Consider the following 20,160-nt stretch of genomic DNA (forward strand, 5'->3'; position numbering starts at 1 on the left):
AGTAACACAAGACATTCTACTGCCCTGTTGGAGCTAGTAACTCAAGACATTCTACTGCCCTGTTGGAGCTAGTAACACAAGACATTCAACTGTACTGTTGGAGCTAGTAACACAAGACATTCTACTGCCCTGTTGGAGCTAGTAACACAAGACATTCTACTGTACTGTTGGAGCTAGTAACACAAGACATTCTACCGCGCTGTTGGAGCTAGTAACACAAGACATTCTACTGCCCTGTTGGAGCTAGTAACACAAGACATTCAACTGTACTGTTGAAGCTAGTAACACAAGACATTCTACTGCCCTGTTGGAGCTAGTAACACAAGACATTCTACTGTACTGTTGGAGCTAGTAACACAAGACATTCTACCGCGCTGTTGGAGCTAGTATCACAAGACATTCTACTTCCCTGTTGGAGCTAGTAACACAAGACTTTCTACTGTACTGTGGGAGCTAGTAACACAATGCATTCTACTGTACTGTTGGAGCTAGTAACACAAGACATTCTACTGTACTGTTGGAGCTAGTATCACAAGACATTCTACTGTACTGTTGGAGCTAGTAACACAAGACATTCTACTGTACTGTTGGAGGTAGTAACACAAGCCATTCAACTGTGCTGTTGGAGCTAGTAACACAAGACATTCTACTTTACTGTTGGAGCTAGTAACACAAGACATTCTACTGCCCTGTTGGAGCTAATAACACAAGACATTCTACTGCACTGTTGGAGCTAGTAACACAAGACATTCTACTGCCCTGTTGGAGCTAATAACACAAGACATTATACTGTACTGTTGGAGCTAGTAACACAAGACATTCTACTGCACTGTTGGAGGTAGTAACACAAGACATTCTACTGTGCTGTTGGACCTAGTAACACAAGACATTCTACTGCCCTGTTGGAGCTATTAACACAAGACATTCTACTGCCCTGTTGGAGCTAGTAACACAAGACATTCAACTGTACTGTTGGAGCTAGTAACACAAGACATTCTACTGCCCTGTTGGAGCTAGTAACACAAGACATTCTACTGTACTGTTGGAGCTAGTAACACAAGACATTCTACCGCGCTGTTGGAGCTAGTATCACAAGACATTCTACTTCCCTGTTGGAGCTAGTAACACAAGACATTCTACTGTACTGTTGGAGCTAGTAACACAAGACTTTCTACTGTACTGTTGGAGCTAGTAACACAATGCATTCTACTGCCCTGTTGGAGCTAGTAACACAAGACATTCTACTGTACTGTTGGAGCTAGTAACACAAGACATTCTACCGCGCTGTTGGAGCTAGTATCACAAGACATTCTACTGCCCTGTTGGAGCTAGTAACACAAGACATTCTAGTGTACTGTTGGAGCTAGTAACACAAGACATTCTACTGTACTGTGGGAGCTAGTAACACAATGCATTCTACTGTACTGTTGGAGCTAATAACACAAGACATTCTACTGTACTGTTGGAGCTAGTAACACAAGACATTCTACTGTACTGTTGGAGCTAGTAACACAAGACATTCTACTGTGCTGTTGGAGCTAGTAACACAAGACATTCTACTGTACTGTTGGAGCTAGTAACATAAGACATTCTACTGTACTGTTGGAGCTAGTAACACAAGACATTCTACTGCCCTGTTGGAGCTAGTAACACAAGACATTCTACTGCCCTGTTGGAGCTAGTAACACAAGACATTCAACTGTATTGTTGGAGCTAGTAACACAAGACATTCTACTGCCCTGTTGGAGCTAGTAACACAAGACATTCTACTGTACTGTTGGAGCTAGTAACACAAGACATTCTACCGCGCTGTTGGAGCTAGTATCACAAGACATTCTACTTCCCTGTTGGAGCTTTTAACACAAGACATTCTACTGTACTGTTGGAGCTAGTAACGCAAGACTTTCTACTGTACTGTGGGAGCTAGTAACACAATGCATTCTACTGTACTGTTGGAGCTAGTAACACAAGACATTCTACTGTACTGTTGGAGCTAGTAACACGAGACATTCTACTGTACTGTTGGAGCTAGTAACACAAGACATTCTACTGTACTGTTGGAGCTAGTAACACAAGCCATTCAACTGTGCTGTTGGAGCTAGTAACACAAGACATTCTACTGTACTGTTGGAGCTAGTAACACAAGACATTCTACTGCCCTGTTGGAGCTAGTAACACAAGACATGCTACTGTTCTGTTGAAGCTAGTAACACAAGACATTCTACTGTACTGTTGGAGCTAGTAACACAAGACATTTCCCGCGCTGTTGGAGCTAGTAACACAAGACATTCTACTGCCCTGTTGGAGCTAGTAACACAAGACATTCAACTGTACTGTTGGAGCTAGTAACACAAGACATTCTACTGCCCTGTTGGAGCTAGTAACACAAGACATTCTACTGTACTGTGGGAGCTAGTAACACAATGCATTCTACTGTACTGTTGGAGCTAGTAACACAAGACATTCTACTGTACTGTTGGAGCTAGTAACACAAGACATTCTACTGTCCTGTTGGAGCTAGTAACACAAGACATTCTACTGTGCTGTTGGAGCTAGTAACACAAGACATTCTACTTTACTGTTGGAGCTAGTAACACAAGACATTCTACTGCCCTGTTGGAGCTAATAACACAAGACATTATACTGTACTGTTGGAGCTAGTAACACAAGACATTCTACTGCACTGTTGGAGGTAGTAACACAAGACATTCTACTGTGCTGTTGGAGCTAGTAACACAAGACATTCTACTGCCCTGTTGGAGCTAGTAACACAAGACATTCTACTGCCCTGTTGGAGCTAGTAACACAAGACATTCAACTGTACTGTTGGAGCTAGTAACACAAGACATTCTACTGCCCTGTTGGAGCTAGTAACACAAGACATTCTACTGTACTGTTGGAGCTAGTAACACAAGACATTCTACCGCGCTGTTGGAGCTAGTAACACAAGACATTCTACTATCCTGTTGGAGCTAGTAACAAGACATTCAACTGTACTGTTGGAGCTAGTAACACAAGACATTCTACTGCCCTGTTGGAGCTAGTAACACAAGACATTCTACTGTACTGTTGGAGCTAGTAACACAAGACATTCTACCGCGCTGTTGGAGCTAGTATCACAAGACATTCTACTTCCCTGTTGGAGCTAGTAACACAAGACATTCTACTGTACTGTTGGAGCTAGTAACACAAGACTTTCTACTTTACTGTTGGAGCTAGTAACACAATGCATTCTACTGTACTGTTGGAGCTAGTAACACAAGACATTCTACTGTACTGTTGGAGCTAGTAACACAAGACAATCTACTGTACTGTTGGAGCTAGTAACACAAGACATTCTACTGTACTGTTGGAGCTAGTAACACAAGCCATCCAACTGTGCTGTTGGAGCTAGTAACACAAGACATTATACTGTACTGTTGGAGCTAGAAACACAAGACTTTCTACTGCACTGTTGGAGGTAGTAACACAAGACATTCTACTGTGCTGTTGGAGCTAGTAACACAAGACATTCTACTGCCCTGTTGGAGCTTGTAACACCAGATATTCTACTGCCCTGTTGGAGCTAGTAACACAAGACATTCAACTGTACTGTTGGAGCTAGTATCACAAGACATTCTACTGCCCTGTTGGAGCTAGTAACACAAGACATTCTACTGTACTGTTGGAGCTAGTAACACAAGACATTCTACCGCTCTGTTGGAGCTAGTATCACAAGACATTCTACTGCCCTGTTGGAGCTAGTAACACAAGACATTCTACTGTACTGTTGGAGCTAGTAAAACAAGACTTTCTACTGTACTGTGGGAGCTAGTAACACAATGCATTCTACTGTACTGTTGGAGCTAGTAACACAAGACATTCTACTGTACTGTTGGAGCTAGTAACACAAGCCATTCAACTGTTCTGTTGGAGCTAGTAACACAAGACATTCTACTGTACTGTTGGAGCTAGTAACACAAGACATTCTACTGCCCTGTTGGAGCTAGTAACACAAGACATGCTACTGTACTGTTGGAGCTAGTAACACAAGACATTCTACTGTACTGTTGGAGCTAGTAACACAAGACATTCTACCGCGCTGTTGGAGCTAGTAACACAAGACATTCTACTGCCCTGTTGGAGCTAGTAACACAAGACATTCTACTGTACTGTGGGAGCTAGTAACACAATGCATTCTACTGTACTGTTGGAGCTAGTAACACAAGACATTCTACTGTACTGTTGGAGCTAGTAACACAAGACATTCTACTGTACTGTTGGAGCTAGTAACACAAGACATTCTACTGTGCTGTAGGAGCTAGTAACACAAGACATTCTACTTTACTGTTGGAGCTAGTAACACAAGACATTCTACTGCCCTGTTGGAGCTAATAACACAAGACATTATACTGTACTGTTGGAGCTAGTAACACAAGACATTCTACTGCACTGTTGGAGGTAGTAACACAAGACATTCTACTGTGCTGTTGGAGCTAGTAACACAAGACATTCTACTGCCCTGTTGGAGCTAGTAACACAAGACATTCTACTGCCCTGTTGGAGCTAGTAACACAAGACATTCTACTGTACTGTGGGAGCTAGTAACACAATGCATTCTACTGTACTGTTGGAGCTAGTATCACAAGACATTCTACTGTACTGTTGGAGCTAGTAACACAAGACATTCTACTGTACTGTTGGAGCTAGTAACACAAGCCATTCAACTGTGCTGTTGGAGCTAGTAACACAAGACATTCTACTGTAATGTTGGAGCTAGTAACACAAGACATTCTACTGCCCTGTTGGAGCTAGTAACACAAGACATGCTACTGTACTGTTGGAGCTAGTAACACAAGACATTCTACTGTACTGTTGGAGCTAGTAACACAAGACATTCTACCGCGCTGTTGGAGCTAGTAACACAAGACATTCTACTGCCCTGTTGGAGCTAGTAACACAAGACATTCAACTGTACTGTTGGAGCTAGTAACACAAGACATTCTACTGCACTGTTGGAGCTAGTAACACAAGACATTCTACTGTACTGTGGGAGCTAGTAACACAATGCATTCTACTGTACTGTTGGAGCTAGTAACACAAGACATTCTACTGTACTGTTGGAGCTAGTAACACAAGACATTCTACTGTACTGTTGGAGCTAGTAACACAAGACATTCTACTGTGCTGTTGGAGCTAGTAACACAAGACATTCTACTTTACTGTTGGAGCTAGTAACACAAGACATTCTACTGCCCTGTTGGAGCTAATAACACAAGACATTATACTGTACTGTTGGAGCTAGTAACACAAGACATTCTACTGCACTGTTGGAGGTAGTAACACAAGACATTCTACTGTGCTGTTGGAGCTAGTAACACAAGACATTCTACTGCCCTGTTGGAGCTAGTAACACAAGACATTCTACTGCCCTGTTGGAGCTAGTAACACAAGACATTCAACTGTACTGTTGGAGCTAGTAACACAAGACATTCTACTGCCCTGTTGGAGCTAGTAACACAAGACATTCTACTGTACTGTTGGAGCTAGTAACACAAGACATTCTACCGCGCTGTTGGAGCTAGTAACACAAGACATTCTACTATCCTGTTGGAGCTAGTAACACAAGACATTCAACTGTACTGTTGGAGCTAGTAACACAAGACATTCTACTGCCCTGTTGGAGCTAGTAACACAAGACATTCTACTGTACTGTTGGAGCTAGTAACACAAGACATTCTACCGCGCTGTTGGAGCTAGTATCACAAGACATTCTACTTCCCTGTTGGAGCTAGTAACACAAGACATTCTACTGCCCTGTTGGAGCTTGTAACACCAGATATTCTACTTTACTGTTGGAGCTAGTAACACAATGCATTCTACTGTACTGTTGGAGCTAGTAACACAAGACATTCTACTGCCCTGTTGGAGCTAGTAACACAAGACATTCTACTGTACTGTTGGAGCTAGTAACACAAGACATTCTACCGCGCTGTTGGAGCTAGTATCACAAGACATTCTACTGTGCTGTTGGAGCTAGTAACACAAGACATTCTACTGTACTGTTGGAGCTAGTAAAACAAGACTTTCTACTGTACTGTGGGTGCTAGTAACACAATGCATTCTACTGTACTGTTGGAGCTAGTAACACAAGACATTCTACTGTACTGTTGGAGCTATTATCACAAGACATTCTACTGTACTGTTGGAGCTAGTAACACAAGACATTCTACTGTACTGTTGGAGCTAGTAACACAAGCCATTCAACTGTGCTGTTGGAGCTAGTAACACAAGACATTCTACTTTACTGTTGGAGCTAGTAACACAAGACATTCTACTGCCCTGTTGGAGCTAGTAACACAAGACATTCTACTTCCCTGTAGGAGCTAGTAACACAAGACATTCTACTGCCCTGTTGGAGCTAGTAACACAAGACATTCTACTTCCCTGTAGGAGCTAGTAACACAAGACATTCTACTGTACTGTTGGAGCTAGTAACACAAGACATTCTACTGCCCTGTTGGCGCTAGTAACACAAGACATTCTACTGTACTGTTGGAGCTAGTAACACAAGACATTCTACTGCCCTGTTGGAGCTAATAACACAAAACATTCTACTGTACAGTTGGAGCTAGTAACAGAAGACATTCTACTGCCCTGTTGGAGCTAATAACACAAGACATTATACTGTACTGTTGGAGCTTGTAACACAAGACATTCTACTGCACTGTTGGAGGTAGTAACACAAGACATTCTACTGTGCTGTAGGAGCTAGTAACACAAGACATTCTACTGCCCTGTTGGAGCTAGTAACACAAGACATTCTACTGCCCTGTTGGAGGTAGTAACACAAGACATTCTACTGTGCTGTTGGAGCTAGTAACACAAGACATTCTACTGCCCTGTTGGAGCTTGTAACACCAGACATTCTACTGCCCTGTTGGAGCTAGTAACACAAGAAATTCAACTGTACTGTTGGAGCTAGTATCACAAGACATTCTACTGCCCTGTTGGAGCTAGTAACAGAAGACATTCTACTGTACTGTTGGAGCTAGTAACACAAGACATTCTACCGCGCTGTTGGAGCTAGTATCACAAGACATTCTACTGCCCTGTTGGAGCTAGTAACACAAGACATTCTACTGTACTGTTGGAGCTAGTAACACAAGACTTTCTACTGTACTGTGGGAGCTAGTAACACAATGCATTCTAATGTACTGTTGGAGCTAGTAACACAAGACATTCTACTGTACTGTTGGAGCTAGTATCACAAGACATTCTACTGTACTGTTGGAGCTAGTAACACAAGACATTCTACTGTACTGTTGGAGCTAGTAACACAAGCCATTCAACTGTGCTGTTGGAGCTAGTAACACAAGACATTCTACTTTACTGTTGGAGCTAGTAACACAAGACATTCTACTGCCCTGTTGGAGCTAATAACAAAAGACATTCTACTGTACTGTTGGAGCTAGTAACACAAGACATTCTACTGCCCTGTTGGAGCTAATAACACAAGACATTATACTGTACTGTTGGAGCTAGTAACACAAGACATTCTACTGCACTGTTGTAGGTAGTAACACAAGACATTCTACTGTGCTGTTGGACCTAGTAACACAAGACATTCTACTGCCCTGTTGGAGCTAGTAACACAAGACATTCTACTGCCCTGTTGGAGCTAGTAACACAAGACATTCAACTGTACTGTTGGAGCTAGTAACACAAGACATTCTACTGCCCTGTTGGAGCTAGTAACACAAGACATTCTACTGTACTGTTGGAGCTAGTAACACAAGACATTCTACCGCGCTGTTGGAGCTAGTATCACAAGACATTCTACTTCCCTGTTGGAGCTAGTAACACAAGACATTCTACTGTACTGTTGGAGCTAGTAACACAAGACTTTCTACTGTACTGTGGGAGCTAGTAACACAATGCATTCTACTGTACTGTTGGAGCTAGTAACACAAGACATTCTACTGTACTGTTGGAGCTAGTAACACAAGCCATTCTACTGTACTGTTGGAGCTAGTAACACAACACATTATACTGTACTGTTGGAGCTAGTAACACAAGACATTCTACTGCACTGTTGGAGGTAGTAACACAAGACATTCTACTGTGCTGTTGGAGCTAGTAACACAAGACATTCTACTGCCCTGTTGGAGCTAGTAACACAAAACATTCTACTGTACAGTTGGAGCTAGTAACACAAGACATTCTACTGCCCTGTTGGAGCTAATAACACAAGACATTATACTGTACTGTTGGAGCTTGTAACACAAGACATTCTACTGCACTGTTGGAGGTAGTAACACAAGACATTCTACTGTGCTGTAGGAGCTAGTAACACAAGACATTCTACTGCCCTGTTGGAGCTAGTAACACAAGACATTCTACTGCCCTGTTGGAGGTAGTAACACAAGACATTCTACTGTGCTGTTGGAGCTAGTAACACAAGACATTCTACTGCCCTGTTGGAGCTTGTAACACCAGACATTCTACTGCCCTGTTGGAGCTAGTAACACAAGAAATTCAACTGTACTGTTGGAGCTAGTATCACAAGACATTCTACTGCCCTGTTGGAGCTAGTAACAGAAGACATTCTACTGTACTGTTGGAGCTAGTAACACAAGACATTCTACCACGCTGTTGGAGCTAGTATCACAAGACATTCTACTGCCCTGTTGGAGCTAGTAACACAAGACATTCTACTGTACTGTTGGAGCTAGTAACACAAGACTTTCTACTGTACTGTGGGAGCTAGTAACACAATGCATTCTAATGTACTGTTGGAGCTAGTAACACAAGACATTCTACTGTACTGTTGGAGCTAGTATCACAAGACATTCTACTGTACTGTTGGAGCTAGTAACACAAGACATTCTACTGTACTGTTGGAGCTAGTAACACAAGCCATTCAACTGTGCTGTTGGAGCTAGTAACACAAGACATTCTACTTTACTGTTGGAGCTAGTAACACAAGACATTCTACTGCCCTGTTGGAGCTAATAACAAAAGACATTCTACTGTACTGTTGGAGCTAGTAACACAAGACATTCTACTGCCCTGTTGGAGCTAATAACACAAGACATTATACTGTACTGTTGGAGCTAGTAACACAAGACATTCTACTGCACTGTTGTAGGTAGTAACACAAGACATTCTACTGTGCTGTTGGACCTAGTAACACAAGACATTCTACTGCCCTGTTGGAGCTAGTAACACAAGACATTCTACTGCCCTGTTGGAGCTAGTAACACAAGACATTCAACTGTACTGTTGGAGCTAGTAACACAAGACATTCTACTGCCCTGTTGGAGCTAGTAACACAAGACATTCTACTGTACTGTTGGAGCTAGTAACACAAGACATTCTACCGCGCTGTTGGAGCTAGTATCACAAGACATTCTACTTCCCTGTTGGAGCTAGTAACACAAGACATTCTACTGTACTGTTGGAGCTAGTAACACAAGACTTTCTACTGTACTGTGGGAGCTAGTAACACAATGCATTCTACTGTACTGTTGGAGCTAGTAACACAAGACATTCTACTGTACTGTTGGAGCTAGTAACACAAGCCATTCTACTGTACTGTTGGAGCTAGTAACACAACACATTATACTGTACTGTTGGAGCTAGTAACACAAGACATTCTACTGCACTGTTGGAGGTAGTAACACAAGACATTCTACTGTGCTGTTGGAGCTAGTAACACAAGACATTCTACTGCCCTGTTGGAGCTAGTAACACAAGACATTCTACTGCCCTGTTGGAGCTAGTAACACAAGACATTCAACTGTACTGTTGGAGCTAGTAACACAAGACATTGTACTGCCCTGTTGGAGCTAGTAACACAAGACATTCTACTGTACTGTTGGAGCTAGTAACACAAGACATTCTACCGCGCTGTTGGAGCTAGTATCACAAGACATTCTACTGCCCTGTTGGAGCTAGTAACACAAGACATTCTACTGTACTGTTGGAGCTAGTAACACAAGACTTTCTACTGTACTGTGGGAGCTAGTAACACAATGCATTCTACTGTACTGTTGGAGCTAGTAACACAAGACATTCTACTGTACTGTTGGAGCTAGTAATACAAGACATTCTACTGTACTGTTGGAGCTAGTAACACAAGACATTCTACTGCCCTGTTGGAGCTAGTAACACAAGACATTCTACTGTACCGTTGGAGCTAGTAACACAAGACATTCTACCGCGCTGTTGGAGCTAGTATCACAAGACATTCTACTGCCCTGTTGGAGCTAGTAACACAAGACATTCTACTGTACTGTTGGAGCTAGTAACACAAGACATTCTACTGTACTGTGGGAGCTAGTAACACAATGCATTCTACTGTACTGTTGGAGCTAGTAACACAAGACATTCTACTGTACTGTTGGAGCTAGTAACACAAGACATTCTACTGTACTGTTGGAGCTAGTAACACAAGACATTCTACTGTGCTGTTGGAGCTAGTAACACAAGACATTCTACTTTACTGTTGGAGCTAGTAACACAAGACATTCTACTGCCCTGTTGGAGCTAATAACACAAGACATTATACTGTACTGTTGGAGCTAGTAACACAAGACATTCTACTGCACTGTTGGAGGTAGTAACACAAGACATTCTACTGCCCTGTTGGAGCTAATAACACAAGACATTATACTGTACTGTTGGAGCTAGTAACACAAGACATTCTACTGCACTGTTGGAGGTAGTAACACAAAACATTCTAATGTGCTGTTGGAGCTAGTAACACAAGACATTCTACTGCCCTGTTGGAGCTAGTAACACAAGACATTCTACTGCCCTGTTGGAGCTAGTAACACAAGACATTCTACTGTACTGTTGGAGCTAGTAACACAAGACATTCTACTGTACTGTGGGAGCTAGTACCACAATGCATTCTACTGTACTGTTGGAGCTAGTAACACAAGACATTCTACTGTACTGTTGGAGCTAGTAACACAAGACATTCTACTGTACTGTTGGAGCTAGTAACACAAGACATTCTACTGTACTGTTGGAGCTAGTAACACAAGACATTCTACTGCCCTGTTGGAGCTTGTAACACCAGACATTCTACTGCCCTGTTGGAGCTAGTAACACAAGAAATTCAACTGTACTGTTGGAGCTAGTATCACAAGACATTCTACTGCCCTGTTGGAGCTAGTAACAGAAGACATTCTACTGTACTGTTGGAGCTAGTAACACAAGACATTCTACCGCGCTGTTGGAGCTAGTATCACAAGACATTCTACTGCCCTGTTGGAGCTAGTAACACAAGACATTCTACTGTACTGTTGGAGCTAGTAACACAAGACTTTCTACTGTACTGTGGGAGCTAGTAACACAATGCATTCTAATGTACTGTTGGAGCTAGTAACACAAGACATTCTACTGTACTGTTGGAGCTAGTATCACAAGACATTCTACTGTACTGTTGGAGCTAGTAACACAAGACATTCTACTGTACTGTTGGAGCTAGTAACACAAGCCATTCAACTGTGCTGTTGGAGCTAGTAACACAAGACATTCTACTTTACTGTTGGAGCTAGTAACACAAGACATTCTACTGCCCTGTTGGAGCTAATAACAAAAGACATTCTACTGTACTGTTGGAGCTAGTAACACAAGACATTCTACTGCCCTGTTGGAGCTAATAACACAAGACATTATACTGTACTGTTGGAGCTAGTAACACAAGACATTCTACTGCACTGTTGTAGGTAGTAACACAAGACATTCTACTGTGCTGTTGGACCTAGTAACACAAGACATTCTACTGCCCTGTTGGAGCTAGTAACACAAGACATTCTACTGCCCTGTTGGAGCTAGTAACACAAGACATTCAACTGTACTGTTGGAGCTAGTAACACAAGACATTCTACTGCCCTGTTGGAGCTAGTAACACAAGACATTCTACTGTACTGTTGGAGCTAGTAACACAAGACATTCTACCGCGCTGTTGGAGCTAGTATCACAAGACATTCTACTTCCCTGTTGGAGCTAGTAACACAAGACATTCTACTGTACTGTTGGAGCTAGTAACACAAGACTTTCTACTGTACTGTGGGAGCTAGTAACACAATGCATTCTACTGTACTGTTGGAGCTAGTAACACAAGACATTCTACTGTACTGTTGGAGCTAGTAACACAAGCCATTCTACTGTACTGTTGGAGCTAGTAACACAACACATTATACTGTACTGTTGGAGCTAGTAACACAAGACATTCTACTGCACTGTTGGAGGTAGTAACACAAGACATTCTACTGTGCTGTTGGAGCTAGTAACACAAGACATTCTACTGCCCTGTTGGAGCTAGTAACACAAGACATTCTACTGCCCTGTTGGAGCTAGTAACACAAGACATTCAACTGTACTGTTGGAGCTAGTAACACAAGACATTGTACTGCCCTGTTGGAGCTAGTAACACAAGACATTCTACTGTACTGTTGGAGCTAGTAACACAAGACATTCTACCGCGCTGTTGGAGCTAGTATCACAAGACATTCTACTGCCCTGTTGGAGCTAGTAACACAAGACATTCTACTGTACTGTTGGAGCTAGTAACACAAGACTTTCTACTGTACTGTGGGAGCTAGTAACACAATGCATTCTACTGTACTGTTGGAGCTAGTAACACAAGACATTCTACTGTACTGTTGGAGCTAGTAATACAAGACATTCTACTGTACTGTTGGAGCTAGTAACACAAGACATTCTACTGCCCTGTTGGAGCTAGTAACACAAGACATTCTACTGTACCGTTGGAGCTAGTAACACAAGACATTCTACCGCGCTGTTGGAGCTAGTATCACAAGACATTCTACTGCCCTGTTGGAGCTAGTAACACAAGACATTCTACTGTACTGTTGGAGCTAGTAACACAAGACATTCTACTGTACTGTGGGAGCTAGTAACACAATGCATTCTACTGTACTGTTGGAGCTAGTAACACAAGACATTCTACTGTACTGTTGGAGCTAGTAACACAAGACATTCTACTGTACTGTTGGAGCTAGTAACACAAGACATTCTACTGTGCTGTTGGAGCTAGTAACACAAGACATTCTACTTTACTGTTGGAGCTAGTAACACAAGACATTCTACTGCCCTGTTGGAGCTAATAACACAAGACATTATACTGTACTGTTGGAGCTAGTAACACAAGACATTCTACTGCACTGTTGGAGGTAGTAACACAAGACATTCTACTGCCCTGTTGGAGCTAATAACACAAGACATTATACTGTACTGTTGGAGCTAGTAACACAAGACATTCTACTGCACTGTTGGAGGTAGTAACACAAAACATTCTAATGTGCTGTTGGAGCTAGTAACACAAGACATTCTACTGCCCTGTTGGAGCTAGTAACACAAGACATTCTACTGCCCTGTTGGAGCTAGTAACACAAGACATTCTACTGTACTGTTGGAGCTAGTAACACAAGACATTCTACTGTACTGTGGGAGCTAGTACCACAATGCATTCTACTGTACTGTTGGAGCTAGTAACACAAGACATTCTACTGTACTGTTGGAGCTAGTAACACAAGACATTCTACTGTACTGTTGGAGCTAGTAACACAAGACATTCTACTGTACTGTTGGAGCTAGTAACACAAGACATTCTACTGCCCTGTTGGAGCTTGTAACACCAGACATTCTACTGCCCTGTTGGAGCTAGTAACACAAGAAATTCAACTGTACTGTTGGAGCTAGTATCACAAGACATTCTACTGCCCTGTTGGAGCTAGTAACAGAAGACATTCTACTGTACTGTTGGAGCTAGTAACACAAGACATTCTACCGCGCTGTTGGAGCTAGTATCACAAGACATTCTACTGCCCTGTTGGAGCTAGTAACACAAGACATTCTACTGTACTGTTGGAGCTAGTAACACAAGACTTTCTACTGTACTGTGGGAGCTAGTAACACAATGCATTCTAATGTACTGTTGGAGCTAGTAACACAAGACATTCTACTGTACTGTTGGAGCTAGTATCACAAGACATTCTACTGTACTGTTGGAGCTAGTAACACAAGACATTCTACTGTACTGTTGGAGCTAGTAACACAAGCCATTCAACTGTGCTGTTGGAGCTAGTAACACAAGACATTCTACTTTACTGTTGGAGCTAGTAACACAAGACATTCTACTGCCCTGTTGGAGCTAATAACAAAAGACATTCTACTGTACTGTTGGAGCTAGTAACACAAGACATTCTACTGCCCTGTTGGAGCTAATAACACAAGACATTATACTGTACTGTTGGAGCTAGTAACACAAGACATTCTACTGCACTGTTGTAGGTAGTAACACAAGACATTCTACTGTGCTGTTGGACCTAGTAACACAAGACATTCTACTGCCCTGTTGGAGCTAGTAACACAAGACATTCTACTGCCCTGTTGGAGCTAGTAACACAAGACATTCAACTGTACTGTTGGAGCTAGTAACACAAGACATTCTACTGCCCTGTTGGAGCTAGTAACACAAGACATTCTACTGTACTGTTGGAGCTAGTAACACAAGACATTCTACCGCGCTGTTGGAGCTAGTATCACAAGACATTCTACTTCCCTGTTGGAGCTAGTAACACAAGACATTCTACTGTACTGTTGGAGCTAGTAACACAAGACTTTCTACTGTACTGTGGGAGCTAGTAACACAATGCATTCTACTGTACTGTTGGAGCTAGTAACACAAGACATTCTACTGTACTGTTGGAGCTAGTAACACAAGCCATTCTACTGTACTGTTGGAGCTAGTAACACAACACATTATACTGTACTGTTGGAGCTAGTAACACAAGACATTCTACTGCACTGTTGGAGGTAGTAACACAAGACATTCTACTGTGCTGTTGGAGCTAGTAACACAAGACATTCTACTGCCCTGTTGGAGCTAGTAACACAAAACATTCTACTGTACAGTTGGAGCTAGTAACACAAGACATTCTACTGCCCTGTTGGAGCTAATAACACAAGACATTATACTGTACTGTTGGAGCTTGTAACACAAGACATTCTACTGCACTGTTGGAGGTAGTAACACAAGACATTCTACTGTGCTGTAGGAGCTAGTAACACAAGACATTCTACTGCCCTGTTGGAGCTAGTAACACAAGACATTCTACTGCCCTGTTGGAGGTAGTAACACAAGACATTCTACTGTGCTGTTGGAGCTAGTAACACAAGACATTCTACTGCCCTGTTGGAGCTTGTAACACCAGACATTCTACTGCCCTGTTGGAGCTAGTAACACAAGAAATTCAACTGTACTGTTGGAGCTAGTATAACAAGACATTCTACTGCCCTGTTGGAGCTAGTAACAGAAGACATTCTACTGTACTGTTGGAGCTAGTAACACAAGACATTCTACCGCGCTGTTGGAGCTAGTATCACAAGACATTCTACTGCCCTGTTGGAGCTAGTAACACAAGACATTCTACTGTACTGTTGGAGCTAGTAACACAAGACTTTCTACTGTACTGTGGGAGCTAGTAACACAATGCATTCTAATGTACTGTTGGAGCTAGTAACACAAGACATTCTACTGTACTGTTGGAGCTAGTATCACAAGACATTCTACTGTACTGTTGGAGCTAGTAACACAAGACATTCTACTGTACTGTTGGAGCTAGTAACACAAGCCATTCAACTGTGCTGTTGGAGCTAGTAACACAAGACATTCTACTTTACTGTTGGAGCTAGTAACACAAGACATTCTACTGCCCTGTTGGAGCTAATAACAAAAGACATTCTACTGTACTGTTGGAGCTAGTAACACAAGACATTCTACCGCGCTGTTGGAGCTAGTATCACAAGACATTCTACTTCCCTGTTGGAGCTAGTAACACAAGACATTCTACTGTACTGTTGGAGCTAGTAACACAAGACTTTCTACTGTACTGTGGGAGCTAGTAACACAATGCATTCTACTGTACTGTTGGAGCTAGTAACACAAGACATTCTACTGTACTGTTGGAGCTAGTAACACAAGCCATTCTACTGTACTGTTGGAGCTAGTAACACAACACATTATACTGTACTGTTGGAGCTAGTAACACAAGACATTCTACTGCACTGTTGGAGGTAGTAACACAAGACATTCTACTGTGCTGTTGGAGCTAGTAACACAAGACATTCTACTGCCCTGTTGGAGCTAGTAACACAAGACATTCTACTGCCCTGTTGGAGCTAGTAACACAAGACATTCAACTGTACTGTTGGAGCTAGTAACACAAGACATTGTACTGCCCTGTTGGAGCTAGTAACACAAGACATTCTACTGTACTGTTGGAGCTAGTAACACAAGACATTCTACCGCGCTGTTGGAGCTAGTATCACAAGACATTCTACTGCCCTGTTGGAGCTAGTAACACAAGACATTCTACTGCCCTGTTGGAGCTAGTAACACAAGACTTTCTACTGTACTGTTGGAGCTAGTAACACAAGACATTCTACCGCGCTGTTGGAGCTAGTATCACAAGACATTCTACTTCCCTGTTGGAGCTAGTAACACAAGACATTCTACTGTACTGTTGGAGCTAGTAACACAAGACTTTCTACTGTACTGTGGGAGCTAGTAACACAATGCATTCTACTGTACTGTTGGAGCTAGTAACACAAGACATTCTACTGTACTGTTGGAGCTAGTAACACAAGCCATTCTACTGTACTGTTGGAGCTAGTAACACAACACATTATACTGTACTGTTGGAGCTAGTAACACAAGACATTCTACTGCACTGTTGGAGGTAGTAACACAAGACATTCTACTGTGCTGTTGGAGCTAGTAACACAAGACATTCTACTGCCCTGTTGGAGCTAGTAACACAAAACATTCTACTGTACAGTTGGAGCTAGTAACACAAGACATTCTACTGCCCTGTTGGAGCTAATAACACAAGACATTATACTGTACTGTTGGAGCTTGTAACACAAGACATTCTACTGCACTGTTGGAGGTAGTAACACAAGACATTCTACTGTGCTGTAGGAGCTAGTAACACAAGACATTCTACTGCCCTGTTGGAGCTAGTAACACAAGACATTCTACTGCCCTGTTGGAGGTAGTAACACAAGACATTCTACTGTGCTGTTGGAGCTAGTAACACAAGACATTCTACTGCCCTGTTGGAGCTTGTAACACCAGACATTCTACTGCCCTGTTGGAGCTAGTAACACAAGAAATTCAACTGTACTGTTGGAGCTAGTATAACAAGACATTCTACTGCCCTGTTGGAGCTAGTAACAGAAGACATTCTACTGTACTGTTGGAGCTAGTAACACAAGACATTCTACCGCGCTGTTGGAGCTAGTATCACAAGACATTCTACTGCCCTGTTGGAGCTAGTAACACAAGACATTCTACTGTACTGTTGGAGCTAGTAACACAAGACTTTCTACTGTACTGTGGGAGCTAGTAACACAATGCATTCTAATGTACTGTTGGAGCTAGTAACACAAGACATTCTACTGTACTGTTGGAGCTAGTATCACAAGACATTCTACTGTACTGTTGGAGCTAGTAACACAAGACATTCTACTGTACTGTTGGAGCTAGTAACACAAGCCATTCAACTGTGCTGTTGGAGCTAGTAACACAAGACATTCTACTTTACTGTTGGAGCTAGTAACACAAGACATTCTACTGCCCTGTTGGAGCTAATAACAAAAGACATTCTACTGTACTGTTGGAGCTAGTAACACAAGACATTCTACCGCGCTGTTGGAGCTAGTATCACAAGACATTCTACTTCCCTGTTGGAGCTAGTAACACAAGACATTCTACTGTACTGTTGGAGCTAGTAACACAAGACTTTCTACTGTACTGTGGGAGCTAGTAACACAATGCATTCTACTGTACTGTTGGAGCTAGTAACACAAGACATTCTACTGTACTGTTGGAGCTAGTAACACAAGCCATTCTACTGTACTGTTGGAGCTAGTAACACAACACATTATACTGTACTGTTGGAGCTAGTAACACAAGACATTCTACTGCACTGTTGGAGGTAGTAACACAAGACATTCTACTGTGCTGTTGGAGCTAGTAACACAAGACATTCTACTGCCCTGTTGGAGCTAGTAACACAAGACATTCTACTGCCCTGTTGGAGCTAGTAACACAAGACATTCAACTGTACTGTTGGAGCTAGTAACACAAGACATTGTACTGCCCTGTTGGAGCTAGTAACACAAGACATTCTACTGTACTGTTGGAGCTAGTAACACAAGACATTCTACCGCGCTGTTGGAGCTAGTATCACAAGACATTCTACTGCCCTGTTGGAGCTAGTAACACAAGACATTCTACTGTACTGTTGGAGCTAGTAACACAAGACTTTCTACTGTACTGTGGGAGCTAGTAACACAATGCATTCTACTGTACTGTTGGAGCTAGTAACACAAGACATTCTACTGTACTGTTGGAGCTAGTAATACAAGACATTCTACTGTACTGTTGGAGCTAGTAACACAAGACATTCTACTGCCCTGTTGGAGCTAGTAACACAAGACATTCTACTGTACCGTTGGAGCTAGTAACACAAGACATTCTACCGCGCTGTTGGAGCTAGTATCACAAGACATTCTACTGCCCTGTTGGAGCTAGTAACACAAGACATTCTACTGTACTGTTGGAGCTAGTAACACAAGACATTCTACTGTACTGTGGGAGCTAGTAACACAATGCATTCTACTGTACTGTTGGAGCTAGTAACACAAGACATTCTACTGTACTGTTGGAGCTAGTAACACAAGACATTCTACTGTACTGTTGGAGCTAGTAACACAAGACATTCTACTGTGCTGTTGGAGCTAGTAACACAAGACATTCTACTTTACTGTTGGAGCTAGTAACACAAGACATTCTACTGCCCTGTTGGAGCTAATAACACAAGACATTATACTGTACTGTTGGAGCTAGTAACACAAGACATTCTACTGCACTGTTGGAGGTAGTAACACAAGACATTCTACTGCCCTGTTGGAGCTAATAACACAAGACATTATACTGTACTGTTGGAGCTAGTAACACAAGACATTCTACTGCACTGTTGGAGGTAGTAACACAAAACATTCTAATGTGCTGTTGGAGCTAGTAACACAAGACATTCTACTGCCCTGTTGGAGCTAGTAACACAAGACATTCTACTGCCCTGTTGGAGCTAGTAACACAAGACATTCTACTGTACTGTTGGAGCTAGTAACACAAGACATTCTACTGTACTGTGGGAGCTAGTACCACAATGCATTCTACTGTACTGTTGGAGCTAGTAACACAAGACATTCTACTGTACTGTTGGAGCTAGTAACACAAGACATTCTACTGTACTGTTGGAGCTAGTAACACAAGACATTCTACTGTACTGTTGGAGCTAGTAACACAAGACATTCTACTGCCCTGTTGGAGCTAGTAACACAAGCCATTCTACTGTACTGTTGGAGCTAGTAACACAAGACATTCTACCGCGCTGTTGGAGCTAGTATCACAAGACATTCTACTGCCCTGTTGGAGCTAGTAACACAAGACATTCTACTGTACTGTTGGAGCTAGTAACACAAGACATTCTACTGTACTGTGGGAGCTAGTAACACAATGCATTCTACTGTACTGTTGGAGCTAGTAACACAAGACATTCTACTGTACTGTTGGAGCTAGTAACACAAGACATTCTACTGTACTGTTGGAGCTAGTAACACAAGACATTCTACTGTACTGTGGGTGCTAGTAACACAATGCATTCTACTGTACTGTTGGAGCTAGTAACACAAGACATTCTACTGTGCTGTTGGAGCTAGTAACACAAGACATTCTACTTTACTGTTGGAGCTAGTAACACAAGACATTCTACTGCCCTGTTGGAGCTAATAACACAAGACATTATACTGTACTGTTGGAGCTAGTAACACAAGACATTCTACTGCACTGTTGGAGGTAGTAACACAAGACATTCTACTGTGCTGTTGGAGCTAGTAACACAAGACATTCTACTGCCCTGTTGGAGCTAGTAACACAAGACATTCTACTGCCCTGTTGGAGCTAGTAACACAAGACATTCAACTGCACTGTTGGAGCTAGTAACACAAGACATTCTACTGCCCTGTTGGAGCTAGTAACACAAGACATTCTACTGTACTGTTGGAGCTAGT

This window comes from Salmo salar, chromosome 10, assembly GCF_965601325.2.
Source record: "Salmo salar chromosome 10, fSalSal1, whole genome shotgun sequence".
Classification (NCBI taxonomy): Eukaryota; Metazoa; Chordata; class Actinopteri; order Salmoniformes; family Salmonidae; genus Salmo; species Salmo salar.